Source organism: Struthio camelus, chromosome 21 (assembly GCF_040807025.1).
Source record: "Struthio camelus isolate bStrCam1 chromosome 21, bStrCam1.hap1, whole genome shotgun sequence".
NCBI classification, from domain to species: domain Eukaryota; kingdom Metazoa; phylum Chordata; class Aves; order Struthioniformes; family Struthionidae; genus Struthio; species Struthio camelus.
The window spans coordinates 4078423-4103117 of NC_090962.1; positions in this window are offsets into that span (position 1 = coordinate 4078423).

Below are 24695 nucleotides of genomic sequence, written 5' to 3' on the forward strand. Positions count from 1 at the left end.
TCTGAACTGATAACTCTAGTAAAAAAGCAGAGTAAAATCAGCCTCATATATGCCTTAATGCTATATGATATTTATGAATTAATACCATGTACTTTGCCATTGTAACTACCTGCACAGAGAAAGGCTTAACAGCAGGTTCCAAAGGGCTGAGTCTCGTTAAGGGTCAATAAAAAATTAGCAGGCTGGTGGCCCTGTAAAAATAGAGCTATGTACCAAAAAGACCTTGAGTCTTTGCTGCTTTGTGCCCTGGCCCACATATATGGAAAGAAAGCATCAGACTCTGATTGATTGCCTAACTTACTCTTTCTCAGATACTTTTCATAATACTTATGTTAGGTTGATATCAATGGAGACTGAAAGGTCATGGCATTAGGGGATTCAGGTGTACCAAATGTACTGCAGGATAGCCAACTTCCTGCAGTGCTTCTAGGGCTCAGTATTCCCCTAATAAGTCACCAGTTGGAAAGGATAGGTAGGCTCTTACAGGGGTAGTGTTGATGAGTAGGTGCTGGGTCTCTGTGGACTGGAAGAGTTACATCTGCAGGTTAGTCACACAACTTCATTATTTAAAATGTGGAAAGAAGTCTCCTTGTGATTTCTGTTCAAGTGTCCTTTATCTCCAGGACATCTTCTGTGCTCTTTGAGGAACAGTGCTTTTCCTTTGTCCTTGGCAGGCACTTCTGATTTAAAATGGCCTTGCAGGTTCTCAGAGGGCCCTTGGAACAAATGTATTTCCAATTGTTACAGCCTGAATCTCTCCTTCCTTATGGCTTTGTGAGAAGTTTGGGGCCAGGGGAGTGCTAGAGTATGCTTAATAATCTCATATTCTTAAGAATGGAAATGTCTTATCCCCCTTTATTAAGCATTTCTGAAAAATGGCATGGGGAAGATGGTCTGCCAGCTATGCCAACAACGTCATTCCTTCTTTCCAAAGGCTATAATATTCCAAAATAACTAGTTTATTTATTAAAGTGACTTCAGCTCAGCTTGGTGCTGAATTTGTCCCATCTTGCAAGGGCTTGCTGCGTAGGGGCCAAACACAGGTCCTTTTAGGATGTCTCACATTGAAATCCCAAAAATCTCTCTGGAAAAATCTGAACTCCAGTCCTGGGACCCCTGGGCTGAGTTTTGAGTCCAGAACAGACTGAATTCAAAGCATAAGAGCCCAGGCTACCTCCTAGCCCTACTTCTCACTATGCTTCTCTGTGCCAGGTGCTTGGTGCTATTTTTCTGTAGGCAGGCTGTTCCACCCTATACTTTTAAGTGGCTTATTTTTATTTGAAGCAAGACTGTACGTGTACTGAGCTGCCTTGATATAGTTGCTGTGAGGCAGTTTTCTTGCAGGCCAACTGTGCTGTGTGCTTTGTGAGGATGGGCTTTGAGCATTTAGATGAGGATGGAACAGGTAGCAGGTACAGGGCAGGGGAGAGGGGATGTGTGACGGAGGGAAGCTTGACACCCTGGTTTAACTAGAGGATGGGAGTTAAAGGTGGAACATGTGAATGCACAGCTTTCCTGGCCTCTCTTTTCATCACAATTTGATCATAAAAACTACAGCCAGTCAATCCTCTGTTTCAGTTCCCTACAGACACTGAAAGGTATCTTGTTTAAAGCCACCCAAGCTACTCCCCCTCATGATACGAACAGGGTTTACAGAAAAACTGGAGCATTTCAAGGCTTCTGTGTGGTTTTAGGTTCCTAGAGCTAGAGAGAGTTATATTCCCACTTATTCCATGCTAGGGTTGAAGCAGATGTATCTAATGATAATACCATAACTGCGTAATAACCTGCTTTTTCAAGCACACAGTTAAACTTCTTGGCACAGAGTCATGGTTCTGTAATTGCCTGGAGAAATAAATCTGCTTGGAGGGGATAGAAGTAGGGGTGGAAGAAACAATTAGGAAACGCCAGTCGTGCCTTTCCTTCACTTGTGTAATCAGTTAAGCACTTTATATGGGGGCTCCCTATGGAGATAAAGATGGAAACGCTCAACATCAGCTTGAAAATTATGCATGACGTGCATGGCTCTGCTTTGTAGTGACAGCTCTGTGGGGACTGACCAGTGCAGACCCATGTGTTGTTCAGCTGCTTTTGCATGGATATCTCTGCACGTTGTCCCCTTCCTGTGCTGAGTTTCAAGATAGCTCATATGTCCCTGCACACAGTGCAAACATGCCTGCAAATACCTCCTCTAACCTCAGCACTTCCAAAAAACAGTTTCCACACTTCTGTGAAAAACAGGAGAAACCCAACATCACACACAGAACAGTGTTTTGTGTTTCCAGGTTTGGAAATAATTTTTCTTACTTTTTTTGTGGATTTTCAAGTTAGAATCTTAAATTTCATCTGAGGAACTGTTAGATCCGGTTCTTATTTTGGTTCATTACTACAGCATGCTTTTTTTTCCTCTGACAAATAGTGGTGTTTGCTGTTTGTTTGGGATAAAGATTGTTTGCCTCTTTGTCTTTTCACTGGCTTCAGTATTTGCTTCTCTTCTGCTATTTGCTGTCCCTCTAGCTGTGGCTAGCTTGCAGAGCGCTGCGGGGGGCAGATACAGTTTTAATAGCTTCTTGGAAAGGAAGCTCAACAGCAATGCTTTCCTGTGGCAGCGGCCCTGGCTCATGTGGTGGAGACATGACAGTATTTGGAGCCTTATCTGGCAGGAGGAAATCAGATAAGAGGTTGTTGTCTTGCTCCGTTTACATACTGCTCCTCTTCAACATATGTTTTTTCAGAACTTGTTTTCCTGAAGGAGCTGTGAGAAGAGGTGTTGAGGACAGGCTGAGGTGGGGAGCTGGATCAGTGCTGGGTTAGTGGGAGGCAGTTAAACAAAGTGCTCAGAGCTTGGGGAAGAAAAGGAGCAAGGCTGCACTCTGGACTCCTCTGTCTCTCACTCAGGCACTGAAGGCTTGACAGCCCTTGCTAGTATTTTTCTTACAGCAAAATGTAGGCAATCGCTAACTGAGACATACAACTAAGATCAGGAGCATCCTTCCAGTGGCCTCACTAGCCTTAAGATCCCACAGGCGGACAAAGGCTGTCTGCCTTTCAGGCTGTGATCGGCTGCCCAGGAGGGGCTCTGGGAGGCAGGCCTCTCTCCTGGATTCACTTGCTGATTCCGCCTCTAACTTGCGAACCGCTGGGGTCCTAAACCTTAGCTTCTGTGCTCCGTTTCTCTAAGTACCAACTAGGTTTAATGATAGGCACCCAGCTCTCGGCAGTGCTAGCTGCTGTTTTGGTTAGCCGGGATGCTTGCGTGGACAGGACACCAGGTTTCAGGACACTGGAGCACATACTTCAATGTAACTCTAGGGGTGAGAAGAGCTTTAAGGACAATTTTCAGTCACAGAAACTGGGCCAATTTAAATCTCAGGTGTCCCCTTTGATGGGGAACTGAATGTTTGCTCTGTGTGTTTCACATTTGGAATCTAATAAAAATTTACAGGATGATGTAGTGTTTGCTTCCCCCTCCCCCCCCCCAAAAAAAAAAAAAATTTCTCAAGGGCTGTTGTAATTCTCAAAACCTTCCCTTTCCCAGCAAAGGGCACTGGGAGTTGCCAGTAATCTATAAAACAGGAATGACAGTCAATCTAGAGGAAATGATCTCAAACAGTATAAATGATCTCCAACCAGGTTTTAGTTTTAAAGTTTTATGAAGTGATAGAGATTCTGGGGATGTCTTTAAAATGGGATGGAGAGTGAGGAACAGAGATCACAAGGCTAGCTGTGTTATTGCCCTAAGGGTTGAGGCCTGGGTGCCAATTAAAGTGGATTGAGAACGTGACTGTTGCATCCTGAGGGGGCGCATGGAAGAAGCATGTTTCAGAGCAAGGAATCAGAAAATTTAGGTTCTGTTTCCACCACTGCTGCTTTCTTTTGATGGATTAGGTGGGTTGCAGCATCTGATGCGTTAGGGCTGTCATAAGAGTGCTTGGGTTCTAGAGCTCCCCTAGGTTGCATTTAAGTACCACCTTCTACTCCTATCGGCTCACAGGAGCACGTTCTTTGTGAAGAGGGCTAATGCTTTGCAGGCACGGATTCTGACAACATTGCCGTAAGTTGTGAGAGCCAGCTTTGTTCCATTGCTGAAGAGAAGGACAGGGAGATTAAATGAAGTCAGTGCTTGTGCATAAGGGGACTAGCACTGAAGGATCTTGTCCGTCTTCCATTCCAGGAAGGCCAGTCATTCCTTCCCTAAGCTTTTTGATGAATATCAAATGGAAATTTGATTTGGAGTGGGGGGAGTGTCTGCTCTGGAACCTTTCTGAGTAACTCCTGGATAACTTTCACTGACTCTTTCTGTCTTTACACTGCCAGAGTAGTTCTGCAATCGGAGGTGAGGAAACACTGACCTCAGACTATTTCCAGTTTCAGCCACAGGCAGGAGCTACTGGAAAGGTCATCCCTTTGTTTCCGGTCCTGCTCTTCTGTGATTTGGATAAGACAGTGTGGCTAAATCATCACCTGGGCTAACCCAGTATCGTTCCACTGAAATCAGGGGACCATACAAGAAGGTGTGGTTCCTACGAAAATGTGTGCTGAGCTAGATCAGTGCTCAGTGATCGCTTGTTGCTGGTTTCTAGCCTTGTCGTTACTTCGAAGTGCAGTGAATCTAGAACTGGGATTTCAGACCTCTGCCTTTTTCATCTTGTTCTCACTCTCTTACGTTTGCATGATTAATGACAGAGGCTATTTTTAAAATGCTATGGTGTCTGACTAATGTAATCCTACAGGCATGTGGAGTTCTTTATCTCCTCCCATTGCAGACCTGCTAACTGACTGGAGAGTTTATTTTCCACTTCACTTTGTCAGAGCTTTTGAGTGCCTGAGGCAAAGAGGGGGTTCATATTCTCTCCTATCTGGAAAGTAACTTGTGTTTTTTATCAGTCAACTATGCATCTTTCGTGGGTGAAAAAAGAAACAAGAAAGTGTGTTTGACGTCCAGGTTTTGCGCCTAAAACCTCCGATTTTTTTAAATGTACCAGGCTAGTTATCTGGAGGCTGTTTGTTTAGCAATAACATACATGCGTTAATCAGCCAGTGCCTCCATCTGCACATCTTGGTGACTTGTTCATAGCAACAATTATGAGGCTGCATCCCTCCAAATGTGTTCTTAATAGGCTGCTTCACGTCACTGGTGAACATGGTGTGAAATGGGAGGGATGAAGTGCAACAGGTGGGGGAAATAGATGCACATGACATATCTTGTCTTGTTTGATGAGGAAACTTCACTCTTGCTGAGGTACTCCTAATTTTTGTCTCGGAAGGTGTCAGTGGGAAACAGGACCCCAAAACAATGCCAGTGTTTTACACAGTGAAAGTATCCTTGCAGCTAGCCAACAAAAAATTCCAGTTCCGTGAGATACTGCTGATACTGGCCCCTAGAAAATGACGTGCAGGATATGGAACAGAGGACGGAATACAGGTGAGACCCAGTTAGAAACCACCAGAGATTAACGAAGGGTATGCTTTGTGCTAGGTGTGCTTCCTCCCCCTTCTCTGCCCCCTCCCCACCCCAGCGCTGCCCACTGGTGCGTTGCCCCTATCACACAATCTAACTGTAGCTACAAATCCATCTGCTGCTGGAGATCCATGCAGCATTGATGGGTGAAGGCCATTCTTCTATGGCCTGGCTTTGCACTGACCAAGGGAAAATAGCAATGAGCTTTTCATGTGAATTACCAGCAATAGGAAAAATATGCTCTTGATTAAAAAGAGGTGGAGGCAATGCTGTAAGAGCAGCCAAGGACTTGGGTCTGTAGATGCAAGAAGAAAGATATTGATATTCTGCAGAAACCAATGAAAGCTGCAAGGAAAACTTAAATCCCTTGGCATTTTATCATGTCCTTAGTGTACTGCTCTCCTAGATGATGAGGCGCTGCTGGCATTTATCAGTGAGGTTTGTTTTGAATGAGAAAGAGAAACAGAGTTGGCTGATATCACAAAGGGCTCGCATCATGTCACTGAAAAAGGCATTGTAATCTTGCAAAAGCAGAAGAGTGGTCTGGTGATGAAAGGGCTGGCTTGGGACCCAGCTGTACTGGCATCACCTCATGTTCACAGGCTCTCTGGAAGGAAGAGAAGTGCAAAGCCATCAGGTGGCTCTTGCTTTACTTGCCAGACAATGGCAGATATTCCAGTCGCAGGAACAGCTCAGTCTGCCTGTTACAAGGACCAGTTCTGCAAGTACGCTTGCCCACCCTAGAGCTGCATCTGGGTTTTACTGGTGCAACACTGACGTACACTGGCCCACTAATTGCATGATAGATATTATCAGCATGTCATGCACAGGATGTGCCCTCTGAAAGGCGGCAACTTGCCGGCGTCTGTGTTATTGTCTCACCAAGCTTTTAGCCCCTCTGGAGCCCTGAGGAAGTCACCTCCACAGGTAAATGGCACACAGGGGCATCAGCAGGAACCAATTCACAACCGGAACTGTTGACTCAGATCTCTGAGCAAGGTTCTTTGAAGGATATTCCTTGTTTTTCTTAATGAACAGTAAAATGAGGTACAATTGCTCACTGGGTGTGAAAACACTTGAGTTGGGACTAGTGGTGACCTAAATAGCACACGGCTAGTTCCGGGAAAAAAGTAAAGTATTGGTGACGGGGCTGCCCCATGGTACCTGGGAAAAGACTTTGGCCAGGCATTTTAGGAAGGTGCCCTCTGTGCAAAGGGGCCATACAGAGCACTCAGAAGGTGTTCATTAATCTCCCCCTCCCTCTCTGCACCAGGGCAAATGTCCCCCTTTCAAAAGACTGCTGCCATGAAGCCACTGGCAGCAGCTAGACCACACTATGTGGGCAAGAGCAAGAGGGAGAGGGAGAAATTACATCTACGCTGGCTCCTGCTGAACTGGTATTTGTGGAATTGGTCTATATTTACATACTTACGCTGTTTCTTTTAAAGAAAAGTGCTAGGGACAGAAGGAGAGGCTGTCAGACAGTGCCACTAGACATCTCAGTACTGAATCTCCAGCGGCTACCATTTGCCTCGCTAGGGCTCAAAGGGTTACATTCTTTTTTCTTTTCCTCCTGTTTTAACAATTGGGAGCTGGAGCCTTAGGGTATATTACAGAGTGATAGGGATCTTCACTGATAATACCATTCTGGGCTATACATGAGGAAGCCATTAGCTTAAGTCTCAATGAGCAGGATCTGATAACAGGGGAGGTGGAAGGTGGATGAGTGGGAGAGGAAGACTATTTGAGACTGTGCCAGGGAACAGCCCTGATGCTCACTCCGCTTCATAAGACGCAGTGACTGTCTCAGGCCTGAGCAAGAAGGGAAAGTAACAGAAGGCTTTCTGTGCGCTTGGCAGGGATGTGTGAACTGCTGTCTGGGCTGTGGGTGACTGCAGCCTGTGTGGGTGTGTTTGGGAACTGAACAATCAGACATATTGGTGTGCACATGCATGCCCACTGAGCCTGGAGGGCTTTCCTTCAGGGAGCGTTAGCTTGCATACTAATGTTGGGTCTAGAGATATGCACAAATAACTGGTTCGTACCAGGATCTGAGCCCTGAGTGCCCCTTGTACAGGCAAGTGAAACAATAAGCCATCTATTGATGTGGTCTCATACAGAGGTGGCTGGGGCATTTCAGGAGTCAGGGATAGCTAATCCAGAGGGAATGGAGCGTGAAATGAACCCTGCAGGGAACACACCTTGTGTGTGTGCATTAGAGAGGAGGAGGGGGTGGCCGACAGTGGGATTTGCATGACTACAGTGAATGCAGTGGTGCCTACGTTGGTATCCTTTCCTATCTAGCACTGAACCCTGTGTCAGCCCTCTGCCTCATCTCACACGGTCACAAGCAGAGTCAAGTGTGTGCATGGGTCCTCTGCAATGTGGAACCTCATTAGGCTTGTTCATGCTTGAGTTGTCAGTGGGGAACAATTAAAAACATGACCTCGCTTAATGAATAGGAAGATTTTTCTCTCTCTGTTTCAAGACACCTTTAGGTGGTGTTAGACACAGCTGTGCTAAATCTGGCTGTGGCCTGGCAGCAGGCTTTGACTTCATCACCACTATCTTCCACCTGCCTCTTTCCTCCTCACATGATAGAGGAGAGAGCAAATACAGTGTCTCTGTCCTCAAGCTATTCCAAGAGAAAGAGGTCCAAAAGTTGATAGTTTCCCTTCTGCTTTATGTTTGTAGCATCTGTAGGACAAAGAGAACTCGTGCCTGCTCTGCTGCAAAATACCTGAAATACCTTGGGCAGCTATTCTAATGAATGTCCAGCTAGAGGTGGGAGGATGAAGCAAACAGCCCTGGAAGCAAGGCACAAGTAACTCTGAGTGCAGGGGGTGAGTTGGTTTGTGGCTGTGCATGAAGCTGCAGAGAAGAAGGGAAGGGTATCTTCCTAGGGAGTGATGTTTGCTCTGAATGCACCTCCCAGTCAGAAGATAAAGGCAGGGATTGGTCATGGATCAAGCTGTTGATCTTCTCTTGAAGCTAGGCATAGCTGCTTTACTCTGCCCTTCCAGATAACCCAGTGCTCCTCCCATGCTTCCTCACACTCTCCTCCTCTTTTTTTCTAAGCTATCACTAATGAGGTTAAGTCTATCTAAAGGTTTGTTTTGATGTTAGCTTTCATAGCTTGGAGTAAAAATAGTAAGAGTTAAGAATTCGTCTTAAAGGCTTGATGAACCCTAGGCATGTGAAAACAAGGTGTCATGCAAAGTCAGTCTCCTTTCTGCACACTGCCAATCAGCAGCATTTCAAAATAACACACTGGGTGTTCGTGGACAAGGTCTCCCGCTCACCAGGGATGCTTGCGGATCTGCTGCCTTTCCTTGTCTGGATCTGCTTCCGTAGAATGAGATGCAGTTACTGCATGTTGTTTGCTGCAGAAGCTGGGCTGAGAATTGTATTTCCAGGCCTGATGGCTTGGAAGTCATTATCATGCTCATCTCCAAGAAGGGCAATTCCAAACTGGCTCCATCTGCACTGGACCATTGAGACCTGCTTCCTCCCTGCAGCTGGCCCAGCTAACCTCAAAGATTGCTCTTGTTTCCCCATCTCCTCTTGTGCCTGGTAGAATCACACAGGCATTTGGGGTCATAAAAACCGTGCTGTTTTGACTCTGAAAACTCTATAGGAGTATTTGTTAAAGAGACAATGTAATTGTATCAGGACCAAAAGAAGGCAGAGTGGTGGAGGCAATGGGGGGGGAAAAATCCTGTTTCCAATTATAGCCAGGTTCCTGCTTCTTGAACCCTTCTACTACTACTACCTTTGCCTCGGGAATGCTGCCACAGTTTAATCATCCTAATGCTACAGCAGTGTGTAGCATGGAGCCTGCACTGCTTAGATTGAAAGTCCCTTGTTGTATGTGTCACAGGTCCTATACTGCTGAAGGTTCACAGGTTCTCCTTTTGCCTAAGTGGCAAAGAGGAGTTGTGCCCTATCTCCTGCTGTGAGTGTGAGTGGAAATCACTACACATTGGCCTTGTTCTTGGCGTTTGCTGTTGGCCGTTCTTGGAGGAGCAGAGAACTTGGGCTGACCTGGTATGTTTTCATGCTGGGGCTTTCACTATAGCCATAGCTGGTAGAGCTAGGCTAGAGTGGCTTTTCCTGGGTGTGTGGGTTTGTTTCATGCTGTGTGGGCTCCAGCCTCGATGAGGGTGTTTCAGTAACTGCCTCCCCTGCTTTTCTGCCTAAAAATTCAGTCTCATGTCATTAATAAATGTGAGAAGCAGGATGCCTGGGGCCAGGTTTTAGTTTGTTTTGTGAGTTTTGGGCAGCCTACTTCATTTCTTTTTCTAGCTGTCTGGTCAGTTTTTTGTCGTAGCCTTTTAAAATTATTGTTGTGTATATTGTTTATTTTATTATATCCATAGACTGACTGCTTTTACTTGCTGCTTCTTCTCATAAAATCTGTAGGAACTTAATATATCTGAGACCTTTGCATTGCTGCCAGATATTACATATAGAGGTCACAAGCATGATTGCATAGATCTTATTTCGTTAAGAAATCAGCAAATCATTGCTCAGACAGCTCTGAGTGACTACTGTTTCTGATCATCATATCTAAATATGAACCATGTGGAGAAAGACAGCATTGTCTCTGACTTCTGTGTAACACTTTCAGCTGAAGGTGTCTCTCCTTCCCCAGGGAAGGATTCCCACCCCTCCACCCCACCCCATGCAAAACCCTGATCCTCCAGAGGCCTTCTGTGGTATACACGGTAGCTCAGATGCCTCAGGAACTAAGGCTCAGTGGACTAAAAAAGAAGGCTGGGACAGAGACTGAATCAGGCTCTGAGTGTATCCATGCAACCTTAGGCCAGTGTACAAATGAGCAGCTCTTACTTAACGTGACAAATCCCATCAGCTTTTCCCAGACTAGATGAATTGTTTAAAACCATACCCCAAAGCAACCCTCTCAGATTGTTCAAAGGTGAAGTGATAAACTGATGAGAGCTAGAAATGATCTCTATCTCTGCCAATAATGATGGGTGGTACTCTGAACTGTGGAGAGAAGTGTTACCAGGCTCACACGATTTCTGGCTGCGTTATTTCATTGCCACCAGCCAAATACCAACAGCTCCAGTTCCATTCTTGCAGGACACAGACAGGAGATGACTGTAAGGACAAATATTTGAAAAGGATAAGACACTCCCAGATATGTGGAAATAAAATGCAAAGCAAATGGAAAGTGCCCTTCTGCAGCACCTCATATGCTGAAGGACAGTGAATTGGATGCTGACAAAGCTGTATGTAAAAAGAGTTTGCTCCCAACTTGGCCATGCATTGATGCTACCAGTTCTGTACTGCACATTTTCTGTAGCACTGTATATTGACTCAGGTTTCTGCCTCTATATCGGTGCTACTTGCTTTACGGTGGGCCAGATCTTCAACTTATAATGTAAATGGCATAGCTCCATTAAAGTCTGTTAGAAGCTGATCCACAAGATACAAATCTCGCCCCCTGATTCCAAAGTAACCTTTTTTTTTTTTTGCAAAAGCTGTCTCTTTTACTAAAGAGAGATGAGACACATCAGCATGCAAATGAAACAGCTCTGGATGTAAATGCCATGCGTAGATCTCTGTTGCCACAGCTTTTGGTTCAGTCCAGGTGTGCAGCACTAAAAAATTCCATTTGTTTTCCATGAACCCAAGATGGTTCTGTAGAGAAGCTTTAAAAAGGATTTACTTTTCTGTTCCACCAAACCCCAGAACTCCCCTTGCAGTCAGACCTAAGGTTAGCTACAAGAAAGCAGTCTGTATTAGCTGGGGGTTGTGTGCCCCTTCTCTATGCAAGTTCAAGAGGTGTGCGTGTGAATGAGCCATTCAGCATGTCATGTGCTTCAAATGGCTCATGCATATACCCACTCACTCTTTTTGCCTGATTTTAATAGTAAATTAGCATCTTCCTTTAATAAGCTTTCTTTGATATATGCATTGAGCACTTGGGATTTGTCCTAAGGCTGTATTTCTTTCTCCACTGAGGTTATTGCAACACATGCAAATATGTTTTGGAGTTTATGAACACTAATAGGAGGTGATTTAAGATGTGCCAGAATTATAGCCCTGAGCTGTAGATGAAAAAACCCTCGAACTTATGTGAAAGTATGGAGAAATTAATCAGTGGAAAATGAATGGGAGAGACTGAAGACGTTTTTGGTATGCAAGTGAAAGGGAGGACAAGCAATTTGAAAATGCTGCACGGCTCAAGACAAGGCTATGCTCTGCATGTATCCCATATCTCTTTCTCTCTCCTCTGACTCCCTCTCTGCAGTTCTTTTTGAGGGAGAGCCTGGTGACTGTTCATAGCTTACCTATCTATATAGGATGTGACCAAGAATTGAAGTGAGACAATGTCATTAACAAGACAGAAAACTGGGAGGAGCAAGAAGATAGCATGCTACAAATAAGGGCCAGGAGCAGGCTTGAAGATCCTTATGACAGGGAAAGGGAAGAGCAATGTCTGGCTGGCTTTTTGGGACCCTCCAAAATGTATGTGTCTTTCCCATTGGGAATTTGGACAGTGGGTGATGCAATGCAACAGAGATTCTGTTGCAATCTACTCCAGTAAGGAAATGAATCACCATTAATCAACCTTCTTTGATCTTTGAACTTACCAACGTGAATTTTAGTCAGGTTTGTGCATATTGCTGGTCCTTCTCCCATATTGATAAAGGCAAAGGTTTGAAACAAGATATTGCACCTCGCCTGAAAGGTCATGCAGTGGGCGCTGATGTCTGAGGTTCAGAGTTGCAATAGAGCCAGGGAGTCTGAGAACAAGTTATTGTACTGAAGCAAGAACAACAAGCTGCCTTTTGGCCAAAATAGCTGGCCTCTGTAAATCTTCTGAAAGATGTTTGCTCTGGTGGCCAGAAAGGGGATTGGAGAAAACTGCTGGGATTGCAAGGTCCAACATAAGGACATATGAGTGAGAGTACCTGACTCTAGGTGAGTACTGGAGAAATATGGGTGGAGGGCTTTAAACTAGGAAAGATGGAGGAAGGGAAGAGTTATAGAGACCATGCAGTCTGCAAAACAGGGCTCAAGTGGAGATACTTCCAGCAATTCCATGCAGCCAAGGAAGCACCTTCAAGATAAGACTATGAAGACAAGACTCTTGTACCCCTCCTGGGAAATCAGCATGCTTGAATACCTCTCTGAAGTGCCTGTACACAAATGCACGCAGCATGGGAAAGAATGAGAGATCTGTGTGTTGTTGCGTGGCTATGATCTCATTGCAATTACAGAGACGTGGTGGGATAGCTTGCACAACTGGAGTGCTGTCATGGATGTCTACGTGCTTTTTAGGAAAGACAGGCCAGGAAGGCGAGGTGGTGGAGTTGCTCTTTATGTGAGAGAGCAACTGGAATGTACGGAGCTCTGCCTAGGGGTGGGTGACGGGTGGGTCGAGAGCTTATCGGTAAGGATTAGAGGGCAGAATATCATGGATGACACTTGTGGGTGTTTGCTACAGGCCACCTGATCAGGAAGAGGAAGTAGGTGAGGCCTTCTAAGATAGCTGGAAGTAGCCTCACGATCATAGGCCCTGGTTCTCATCGGGGGACTTTAACCCCTCTGATATCTGCTGGAGTAACAATATAGCAAGGCACAAACAATCCAGGAGGTTCCTGGAGAGCACTGATGATAACTGACACAGCTGATGAAGGAGCCAATAAGGAGAAGTGTGCTGCTGGACCTTATATTAACAAACAAAGAAAAGCCGGTTGGAGATGTGAAGGTTGGAGGCAGCCTTGGCTGCAGTGACTATGAGAGAGTGGAGTTCAGGATCCTGCAAGAAGGAAGCAGGGCAATAAGTAGGATTGTAACCCTGGACTTCAGGAGAGCTAACTTTGACCTCTTCAGGGACCTTCTTGGAAGAATCCCATGGGATAGGGTCCTAGAAGGAAGAGGGGTCCAAGAGAGCTGGTTAATATTCAAAGATCACTTCCTCCAGGCTCAAGAATGGTGCATCAAAATGAGCAAAAAGTCGAGCAAAGTGGGCAGAAGACCTGCATGGATGAACAAGAAGCTCCTGGCAAAATTCAAACAGAAGAAGGAAGTGTACTGAAGGTGGAAGCAGGGACAGGGCACTTGGGAGGAATACAGAAAAGTCAGAGTATGCAGAGATGTGATGAGGAAGGCCAAGGCCCGTTTGGAGTTAAATCTGGCAAGGGATGTGAAGGACAGCAAGAAGGGTTCCAGATACATCAGTAACAAAAGGAAGACTAGGGAAAATGTGGGCCTGCTACTGAATGGGGCAGGGGCCCTGGTGACAAAAGATACAGAGAAGGCAGAGATGCTGAATGCCTTCTTTGCTTCAGTCTTTACTGCTAAAGCCAGCCCTCAGGAACCCTGGACCCTGGAGAAAGTCTGGGCACAAACTGAAACACAGAAAGTTCTATCTAAATGAGAAGAAAAACTTCTTTGCTGTGAGGGTGACTGAGCACTGGGCCAGGTTGCCCAGAGAGGCTGTGGAGTCTCCATCCTTGGAGATATTCAAAAGCCATCGGGACACGATCCTGGGCAATGTGCTCTAGGTGACCCTTTTTGAGCAGGGGGGATTGGACTAGATGATCTCCAGAGGTCCCTTCCAACCTCAGCCATTCTGTGATTCTGCGATGACAGGGAAGTCGTTGCTCATCACCAATAACTAAATTTTTTCTGATCTGAAAAGACTTGGGATTGCCCTGAGAAAATGTATGTAAAATGATCTCTCCTGCCAGAGCTCTTCTGATGAAGTTTTGCTAGAGAAGGCTGGAGAGGCTACTAGCAGGTAGGGAGTGAAAGCAAGGTTCCAAGTTTGCTCTTAGCATGCGCTATCTTTCCTTTTTTTTCTGGAGGATATCTAACAGGTTTCCTGCAAATGCATCCCTCCCAGAAACTGGACAGAGTAACAGCCTAAATCTCTCCCATTGGCCTTTTGTCAAGGATTAGCTCTGACTTTGCAAGCCATTTGTTATGATAAGGTGTGAACGTAAAGAAGTATCTGGAGAAAGGGGATGGTGGTAGGGAAAGATAATAACGCAATGCAGGGAAAGTGCTTTGGCTTGGAGAAGTAACCGCATGGAAGGCTGTCCCCACCACTGAGACTGAGAAGAAAATAAGTGTTTCCTCCTATTCTAGACTGAGTCAGAGTTAAGCACAGAGGGGGAATTGTGACTGCTTTGCCAAAGTGCCTGTGATGCTAAGGCAGGAATGAACAAAGGAGATGTATGGGCAGGGATTGGAGAGAAAAACGTACTTCTCTGCAGGGCATCCCTAGATGCCCTGAGATGTACCAGAGATCCATTGCTTCTGCTGAGCCATATGCTAGAATCGCTTGCTATGAGTGCTTGCCCATGAGGCTCTTGCCCGATCTGGCTATCGAGGACAAGGAGGGCCTCTTCTTCAAGGCACTGGACCTCTTAGTACTCTCAGCCTATACGAGTCACACTAGAGAGCACAAGCATCAAAGAAACTTCTTTTAAACCTTATGGATACACTGCCGCAGCACAAGTCAATCTCTGCCATGTTTGTTCATTTTTTTTCAGTGTTTTTGAAGTGCTAATCCTGACAGCCAGTTGCTTTTAAATGGTTTGTAATTAGAAGAAAGGAGTGTGCAAACCTGGAAAATTCCTGGATGAGACAGGAATGGCAATAGTTTCTCCCTGCACTGTGTTATTAGTCTTGATATTTTGGCATCTCTTCCAAATGAGAGATTGTCTGTCTCTCTCTGCCCTAATTTGAATTTCTCAGATGCCTTGTTAAGTCATCCCAACCACACATCAGCCAAAGATGGGAACAGTGACTCCTGGAAATGCTTTTCCACCCAAGACTTGACAGTTTTGCACGCAGCTAGGTCAAGATGTATCATGCAAATGAAAAAAAATTGCATCTTTAGAGTGGTGGTGCCTTTACTTCCAGCTGTATGACTCAGTGGAACTGTGCTATGCAATGAGCAGCAAAAGCCAATGAAAACTGGGTAACAGCACTGGAATGACGGTGGTCTTCCAAAGCCTTCCCTCAGTTCATGTGTGCACACATACCCACATAGATGTAAGATCCCCCATCTCCCTAGGAAGGGCATGCATGTGTGTGTGTAAGAGCTCAAGAGTGAGAGAGTTCACTGCAACACAAGGAATGCTGGACGTATAGCCAGAAGGGCTAGTGCCTCTCATGAGTGAAGCAGGGCTGGGTTTGGCCATCTTGAGAAAAGCAATCCAAGCTAAGGTAGTTCTATAGTGAGGAGAATTAACAAGATTATTTTTAAGCATAAACCTACATCAGTAAACAAGACTTGAGACATTCCTACTGGGGAAGGAAAATTACAGAAGAAATGGTGAAAATAAACTCTAGCCGAGTGACATTCACACCCAAATAGGAGAAGTATCAGAAGTTCTTTCAAATCTATTTACTGCTGTGATTTATTGTCACTGGAAGCTGCCTAACACAAATCCATGACAAAGATGGAATAACAGTCAATGAAACAGGAGCTGCTTGCTCACTGACAGATGTGCAAATTTATATTTCACTATTTTGCAGGGACAACAGGCTCCGTCTTCCTGCAGATAATTGACTGCTCAGCCTTCCTCATGGCCTTCAATTACACACCTGCATAAGTATTTGCCAGATCAGCACCTCAGAGGAGAGAACCAATAAAAATGACATTAAACATATTTCTTTAATCACTTCAGTGTTATTTTCCTGTTGTCTTACTCAGAAAGGTGAAATCTTTATAACATGATGAGTGTTACCTTCATTTCAGGCCAGCCTTTACAGCCTGAGCCTCTTTGTTTTGGGTAGAGACTGCAGAGGCCAAGGGGAAGCTTTTGAAAAACTTAAGTTCATGCAGTTCTGGCTGTTTAGGTCTTCTGAGGACTCCAATAAAAACAGAAGTCTGATTTCTTAAACACCTTTTTAAAAGCTTATACTACTCTCAAAGAGCAGAATGAAATAACATTATGATGCTGAGGGCTGCCTGAAACCTCACTGAGGCTGAAGGAATAAGAGCTGCACTTCATCCAGGAGAAGATCCACTCGGCCCTTCAGAGAATCAGGTTGCTGGAACCATAGGAGCCACCAAATCACAGAGCCTGTGAGACGTGCCAAGGCTGAGCTATGTCTGCACAGTTCCCATGCACAAGGATGGGGCTGTGGAGTGCAGGGAGAGAAGCAGAGGAGGGAAGACAGCCAGAAGGGCCACAGAAGCAGAGAGGAGGCAGCAAGAATATTCCAGACACAGCTGGTTAAGTTTGAGAAGAAAAAATGTGAGTGTTTGGGCAAAATGTGAGCTGAGAAGCAAAAAGAAACTGTGCGCTGCTGGTGATGTATGCTAGCATGCAGGAGTGCTACCGGGGGCAGTCGGAGTGAAGAGGAGAGGCAGAAACTGACTGTGACAGGCACGTGTAGAGCAAAATTAGAAAAATACGATCCTCATCCTGCATTTTACTAAGCTGCTAGTGACACTTGCCAAGCATGTGCATAAACGTTTACTAGGTCTAAATGAGAAGCCTAAACAAATATTTTTATTATTAAAAGAACTCTTTTGTTGATATAGAGTTACATTAAGATGGTACCATCATGAAGCAAATGCAAAAGACAAAACAAGTTGGCAAATTAATAAATTGCATTATATTATATATTAATAGGATTCGATGCTATTTTATATTATTGAGTTACTACTATGTTACTTAAAAATGTCCTTATGCTGGATCATTGATTACTGCTTTATATTGAGAATGGAGCTGGTCGGCCCCCAAATCTGCCAATTTTTAGTAGAAGAAGTGACTGCTTTTCAGATACGTGCTTGCCTAAGACTGTGAAACTGAAAAATCAAGACAAGGCCCAGGCTGTATCGATGACCGTTTGTCAGTTACCCTTGGACAGTGCACAAGCAACAAGCTGCTGAAGCTCTTGCAGTGGAAGGGGCTTGGCACACTGGCTTTGTAAAGATATAAACAATAGCTAATAGTATAAAGTGAGGGAGATTCAAGACCAGACAATGCAAACTATCCAACTCTGTCTTTTCTCTGAGCGATGAATGGAGTGGATTTGGTAACAATAAACCTCCAAGTATTGCTTGATGCTTCCTAATATCTGAGGTAGGGCTTCTAGAGCTGAGGAGCTGCAGATCTCCGCTAGTGGAGATCTCGGCAGCTACAGGGAAGAGTGTGCAATTGGGGTGGGGGAGGGAAAGAGGAATCAAATGGGCTGTATGTCAGGAGGGTGGAAAAAAAGGAGTCTCTTTCCAAACCAACATCGTTAAGAAAAAAGCAAATCACAGTGTCTGCAAAGAAGCCCTTGAGGACAAAGATGGGAACAGGGTTGGGCAACACAACAAATAGACCATTTTTCATCACAATCTCATAACTGCTGTCTTGTTCCCAGTCTGCTCTTATGATAGACTTTGCAAAATCCACCGGGGACTCTTCTAGGACACAGTGCTGTGAGCCAGAACCTCATTTTAGCATTATGCCAGGGAAACTGTGCTAGGCAAACTGGAGCCACGGAGTCAGATTTGGATCCAAAGTGCTTTTTTTTTTTTTTTTTTTTCCTTTGGCTCCAGAAACCCAGAGCAAGGAATGTAAATTGGCTTTGCAGAGGTATGTCAATTTTGTTGCCAAAGTTTCATTTGATATCATCTCTGTCTGGCAACTACATAGCAGGTGCTTCCCAAGATGACCTGAGGCACGTAGGCGCAACACAAACACTGGGCTGAGCTGTACTAACCACGTGGCTCGTGTGTCTTGCACAACAGTACATGCCTCTGCCTCCCTGCAATCACAGAGAGTGTCTCCTGATGCTATGCCCCCAGCCACAGCTACGTATGGATTTTGCAGGAAGGTTGGCTTCTCCAATCTTTTACTCCTACCCAGATCAACATGGTCCCTCACAATCAGTGTATGTGGGTAATAAGCCTTTATTGCTCATTATGTGTTGCTCTTAAAAACTCTGTTCTGAGTCGCACTCACACTGCTGAAGGGTCCTGCTGAAACTGGCTATCCTACTTGCATAAGTCAAAACTGCTCAGAGGAGTTCAGGGTGCATACCTCGGCCTGTTGGGAGAGGTGTGCCCCTCTCCTTGGGATACCTCACTGAAATCACTGGGGACATACTGTGGTGATGGGCAGCATAACTTTCCACAGAGCTTGGCAGGGGATTAGATGAGGCAATCCTGTCCCAGTGCATGTGGTCAGGGTCTCCTGGAGATGCTTGATCAGCTAATCTCATCAGCAGTCATGGTCATTTGGAAGGGGCTGGTTTGCTGGCTGGCTGAATCTCAGCTGTTGTGTTGCAGAGGCAAGGCCTGGAACTGAAATACCCCTGGCCTTCTCACTGATTCCTGGGCTAGTTACTCTGCTGGCTTGTGCCTCGCTCTCTCTGTCAGAACATTGGGTTTATGCTTGTTTCCAACTCCGTCAGGTGTTCAGATGCTCATTCAATAGTGTGCAGAAATAAGGTGAACAAGGTAAGCATCCTTCAGGCATTGGGTTTGTTGCTATATTTGGCTGGGTGCAGAAAGAGGAAGAATGCTGGAGTAAGAGCACTGTTTGGAGGATGAACCATGGCCAAGATCTAAATGTTTTAATGAGTTTGTAGTCAGATAAGACTTGTAGTATCTTTTTGTCTTTTCTTTTGTCAGATTTGACACACCTCACGTGAACTGGAAAGGTAGGGTTAGGATTCAGTTCTGCTAAAGCCAGACAACAGGGGTCTTTTGTAGAGGTTTTCCTGAGCTGGAATTTAAAATGAGCCAGGAGCAAATCCCCGACTGCCTCAAACTTCCGCCGACTTTTCAAAGGAAAGAAAGGAGTTTCTGTCAGATTCCCAGCCACAGAAGTGTGGTTCTGCCCTGTCTTTAATTGTTATTGTTTGAGAGAATAGATTAAATTATCTTCAGGATGGAAAAAGGATCCTTCCTTTCTCATGCACTTCCAGGCCCACATCTGATAGCAACCACCCACAGAAAGATTATAAAAAACTTCCTTGCTGGAAGATATGGTTAAACAGGAGCCTTCTGGCAGTTTAACAGTCAGATCACTAATCGGATTCCAATCTGTTGGAGCTAATGCAGGTTGACAGGCAATTGTTCCAATTAATTCAAGGTGGCAGTAGCTGACAGCCTTTTATGGGAAAGGCTGATCTGTGCATACAGGAGATGTCCTCTGAAGTACCTTTGTAAATGAAGTAATAAGAAGGAAGATTAAACAGGGAGAGAAAGATACCTAGTGTAAGGCATCTTCTTCCATCCTCAGCCTTCTGCAAAGAGAAGCTTTGCTTTGCAAAGTCTGCTCTGCTTCTCCATCCGAATCTCCTGGAGTATCATCTCTGTAACAGCTCTAGCCTGTGCCTCTATCCATCTTTCCTGTTCCAGGTTAGCCAACCTTGGCAAGAAAAAGCACTAAACAATAAATAGTTTATTTTCTAGCGTAGGCAAGAATATTTTCTGCTCTTACCTACCTTTCACTACCTAAATACTACATGAAGGGCCTGTTTTTAAAAGGAGGCAAGACTGCAATATCTCTTAGGAAAACTAACTTGGCAGATGTGGTTCTTTCCTGACTGAAATCAGGGTGCTGGGTGCAGTAGCTGTTGTCACTTGGTGGCTCTGAATGGTGAGTCACTGTGTTGAGGGAAAGCTGCTGCTAGGCATTTCCACCTGAAGTCATATTTTTTGTCCCAGTTAAAGTGGAAATTCCTCCCTCCTTTCCCACTGTAGGTAGGTGTCTATGAACTCCTGGGAAATCAGGATTACCCATCTCCTGCTTATAATGGGCTTTCTTTCAGTATCTCAGCATCATAATCTGAGATGTGACAGAAAGGAATGGTGATATAACAGTAAAAGAATGCTTCTTTAAGCCAGGAGCAATTTTTGCTGTGTTTTGTTTTATTTTAACCAGACACAGCCCTGCCTCTTAATGTGATATGAAGTAGTGTGGAGAATTAGACATTTATATTAAAAAAGCAGAATGTAACTTGGCAGAAAGGAGTGAGGCGGGTGTGGATAAAGCTACAGGATTTACAAAGAGACAGGTGAGTGGTTACACTGTTTTATTTGGCCGTAGGAATTTGCAATGAAGCAGAATGTCACAGTTGTCCCCAACCTGCACATTATAGCTGCACAGAGTTTCATGACGCCTGTAGAAAGCAGAGACAAACTGCGCCACTCTGAATGACTAAATTACCACTTGCTGGTGCTAGATAAAAACGCATTTAGCTGTGCTAAGTAGAAGTGTGTTCATAGCGTAAGTGCAAAAACAGGAGTTGCAAAAGGAGGTGAAGAAGATGATCAGAGAGAGAAGACAGAACTGTGCATGGAGGCAGAGGGGCCTGTGTTTTCCCCATAGGATTCACTGGAGCAGGGGCAGGGGAAGAAGGGGATGTTTGTTTCTTTAGCCTCTGTACCTTTCTCCCTGCATCCCACCTTTTGCCTCAAGTGCCGAGTTCTTTTTCAGGGCACATCCCACAACACGTCCCCGGCTTTTCCTCTCCTGCAGCCAGACAGATTGGGCCATGTTAAGCATCCTCCCACAGTTGCCTAGGCGCCAAGGCTGACAGTGTTGTGGTGGCTAAAGAGCATGCTGACAAGGAATCTGCCTGATGCTGAGTGACAACGCTGGCCTTCTGCCAGCAATATGACGAGCAGTGCCGGGCAGAACTGAACAGGGCTGCTGTGGCAGGTGGGCCAGGCTGCTTCAGGAGAGATCATCTTTTACATTTTGCAAATGAGGTGCCTGATAAATTAATAGTTACTGCCCAGAGCCCATACCAGGAGAAGTGCCACGTTTCTACTCTGACTATGGAGAGAGGGAAAATCTCCTCCAGCCCAGACAGGGGCAGCGGTGGGGAGAAGGCCATGTCACACACAGTCACAGGAAGCAGTATGACATAATGTCTTCGCTCTCTGCAGAGATGCTGGCGCTGCTGCATCAGATTATTCCTCATAGCAGCAACACAAATGTGTGGTGCAAGTACCACAGAGAAACCTCAGGGAAACTGCTCTGGGTCTCCTTTGACCTCTCTTTGGCATTGCCGGAGAACAATGTTTTAGCTCTGTGAGACTTCTGGAGAATGTAATAACAAGCTTGCTCTAGTGAGACTGAGTATAGTAATTAGCCTGTTGATCCTATGGGACTTGCTGTGGCCAGATCATTTGCTTTTCTGTGATGAGTGACCAATTGATTCTGATAAGTGCTGACATCCACAGTATGTTAACAACCCCTGAGGATGCTGTTTTCAGCCCTTGTTTTGCAGTAGGCAGTATCCACCCCCTCTGGAGTTTATTTTGCCCTTTTTTTTTTTTTTTGTAATTGCTAGGCACTTGAAAAGGGCCTGAGCTGTTTTCCTGGCAGGCCCAAACTCCCCTTTTCATCAGAGAAACTGAGCCTGAGCAGCAAAACAGCATACTTTACTCTGTCCCTTCACTTCCTGTGGAGAAGGACGTTGAGGGCTCGGGTGAGGGCAGCTGCTAGCACCAGCAGCCCTCACCCTGCTCCTGAGTCAGAAAACAGTGGCACTGGGCTATGGATAAGTGTCCAGGGGGTGTTGGTGAATAAGATTCCTAGTCTAACACATGAGGCTTCTGACAGTCACCAGAAGAAACCCTTCAGTCACTGATTTTAAAGCTGCTGTGGAGCATCTATGCTATGTCAGAATAAGGTCCTGTTTGTATTTCTCAGTTAAGCGGCTTTTGACAGAACTGAAAAGAGATTTTCCTAAGGGTAAAATCGAAGGACACAGAGAGGTGCTCTTGATGGTTCTGCTCCTGTTCAGGCAGCACTGATCCAGCAAGCCAGTGTGGAATGGGTCCTGTGGGACTTGATTTTGCTCTGATATGAGGAGCAGCTGATTCAATAACACCATGATGTGCTTTGATATTGCAGCACTACAGAAAAGTAATAGAACTAGAGCCTTGCAGCAGAAATCAGTTGAATTGACTGCATGAAAAATATACATTTTCAACGGTACTCCACATTCAGGGATTCCCAAATCACATGGTCTGAAAATTATGCCTTAGTGATTTCAGCCAGGGACATTTGTTAGACTTTTGTTATAAGTTCAGAGATTCAAGGAGCAGAGCTGCATGTGGGAGCCATCACGTGTGGAAGAATGGTTGTTATTATTCCTTTTTGTAACTAGGTGTTTTCTCTTTTTCCAAGCGTGTGTTGATTTTTTTATTGTCACCAGCCTGTGCTCTTTTCTCACTTTGATCTTCAGATCAAAGAGCAGAGAGGGATGGGAGGATGGGAAGGGGTGAGGATGAAACTGGTCACAGAATATTAAATTTCTCAACAAATAACCCAGGGAAAGGCTAGGCTAGACGAGGCAAGGCACGGCTAGGCAAGGCAAGGAGGGGAGGGGAGAGGGGAGAAGGTTGAGAGTTTCTAGAGAATGATTATACTTATTGCCCTGACATTGTGCATCTGTGTTCAGATCAAACCATGAAGACTAACACAACCACTGAACTGGTGCTAGTTCCAGTCTGCTGCATGTAATTCATATAGAGCTTCCTAACCCGTCCACTCACGTCTAGAGCCACAGCAGGGTTGTGAGGGTCAAACCTGTCCCACACAAAACTGCTATCGCTCACATAGCAGGCAGCATCCATCCCAGCATGAGACAGGAGTCTAATGGAAACTTGAGGCAGGACCTATCTCAGCTGGGAAGCAGTGTGGTGAAGAAAGAGACTTGGCAGAAGTGTCATCTAATTTATGGCCACTGATGGTGCACAATGGCTGGAAGACAAACAAAAAGTGATGGGAAAGACAGCCTTCTAAGCCTCCCAAAAAGGATGTGTGTTCAGTCTCTCCAGAAGGAGTGATTCCCCTTTTGGCTTTCCCATTGGATAAATACTGCCCTGGAGAACTCAGGGCCTTTACACTGACACAGGACAGTGCTGCTGCCACTCTGGAGGTGCCAGATCACCTCTGCCATCACCTACCTGCCCAGAATGACTGTGTCCGTTCTCTGCCCTTGTGCCTGACAGTCAATCAAGGAGAGGATGATGTACTGTCTTGCAGGGGATTTCACCTGGCTCGTTACATAAGGCGTATTTTAAGAAATGAAGTCTTGGAGAGAGTTAGAAGAAACCAGCTCTCTCAGTTCCAAACTTCTCATTGTCTTTCAGCATTTTAGCAGGTTCTGCAATCCATCCTCCAGCCATGCCTGGTGCTGACAGCGCTCATCTGTTGTGTGAAACGCTATTTCAGCTCAAATGGGAGATGGCTGAAATCTTCCAAGCACCTCTGTCATTCTGGAGCTCCCAGTATTGCTTTGCCTGGGTTAAACTGGTGGAAGCACAAGTGTTTCTGGGCAAGAGAAGTGTCAGTCTTTCTGAAATGGATGCTGATCAGGACAGTCACTTTAACTACCTTTTTCGGGTACTTTCAGATGCGTCTGAGAGTGTACGCACATGCGCGCAAGACTCTTGGGAACTTACAGATGATTCTTTCCACCTTGAGCCTAAAGGAACAGCTCTCTGGAGATGATCCATAGCATGAAAGCAAGGCAGATGAGCTAGGTGGTTATGAAATGGAGATTTTTGTAGAAATATTGTTTTGTTTTTCATTGTCTTTACCAAAGACAGTGCCTTGCCAACCCTGACTGTGGGGACAGAGCCAGGACACATCATGAATTAAAATAATAATAATAATTTATACTGGGAGAGTTAGTTCCCTTTCTTCAGATTCTATAAATCCCTCTCTTCTCTTGTAAATAGCTTTAATACACCCCAGGCGCCAAATCACTTGACCTAGGTTAGCCTGTGAACGAGGATGCTTTCTGCTCGGCTGAGTAGGCCGGAGACTGGATTTTTCCTCCCATTCTCTGGCTGTCAATCCGCGTAATAGTCAAAGGCCTTATCTGAAATGCATTAGACTTTCAGCGAATTGTCTGGGCTCCAGGCTCTTCGTGCTGAAGGCACTCGTGCGTGTAATATGTATGAAGAGGCGAGACAGTAGCTTTTAACACCCCTTGCCTCATCTATTTTCTTGGCTCAGGTTCAGCAAATCTCCACAGTCTGCCAGCAAGGAACATATCCCTTTTGGTTCAAGTATGTAGGCAGTGGTAACTGATCGGCTGTGAGACGCTTCTTTGAGGGCTACAAACACTCAGGCCCCAGTTTTGAGGTGGTCATTTTTACTTAGTTTAGGAAAACTATTTCAGAGACATACATGGCTTCCACAGAGTAGAGAAAAGCAGGGAAAAAGCAGAGAGCAGGTGGCTTGGGCAGTTCGAAGTGGCAGCGCTG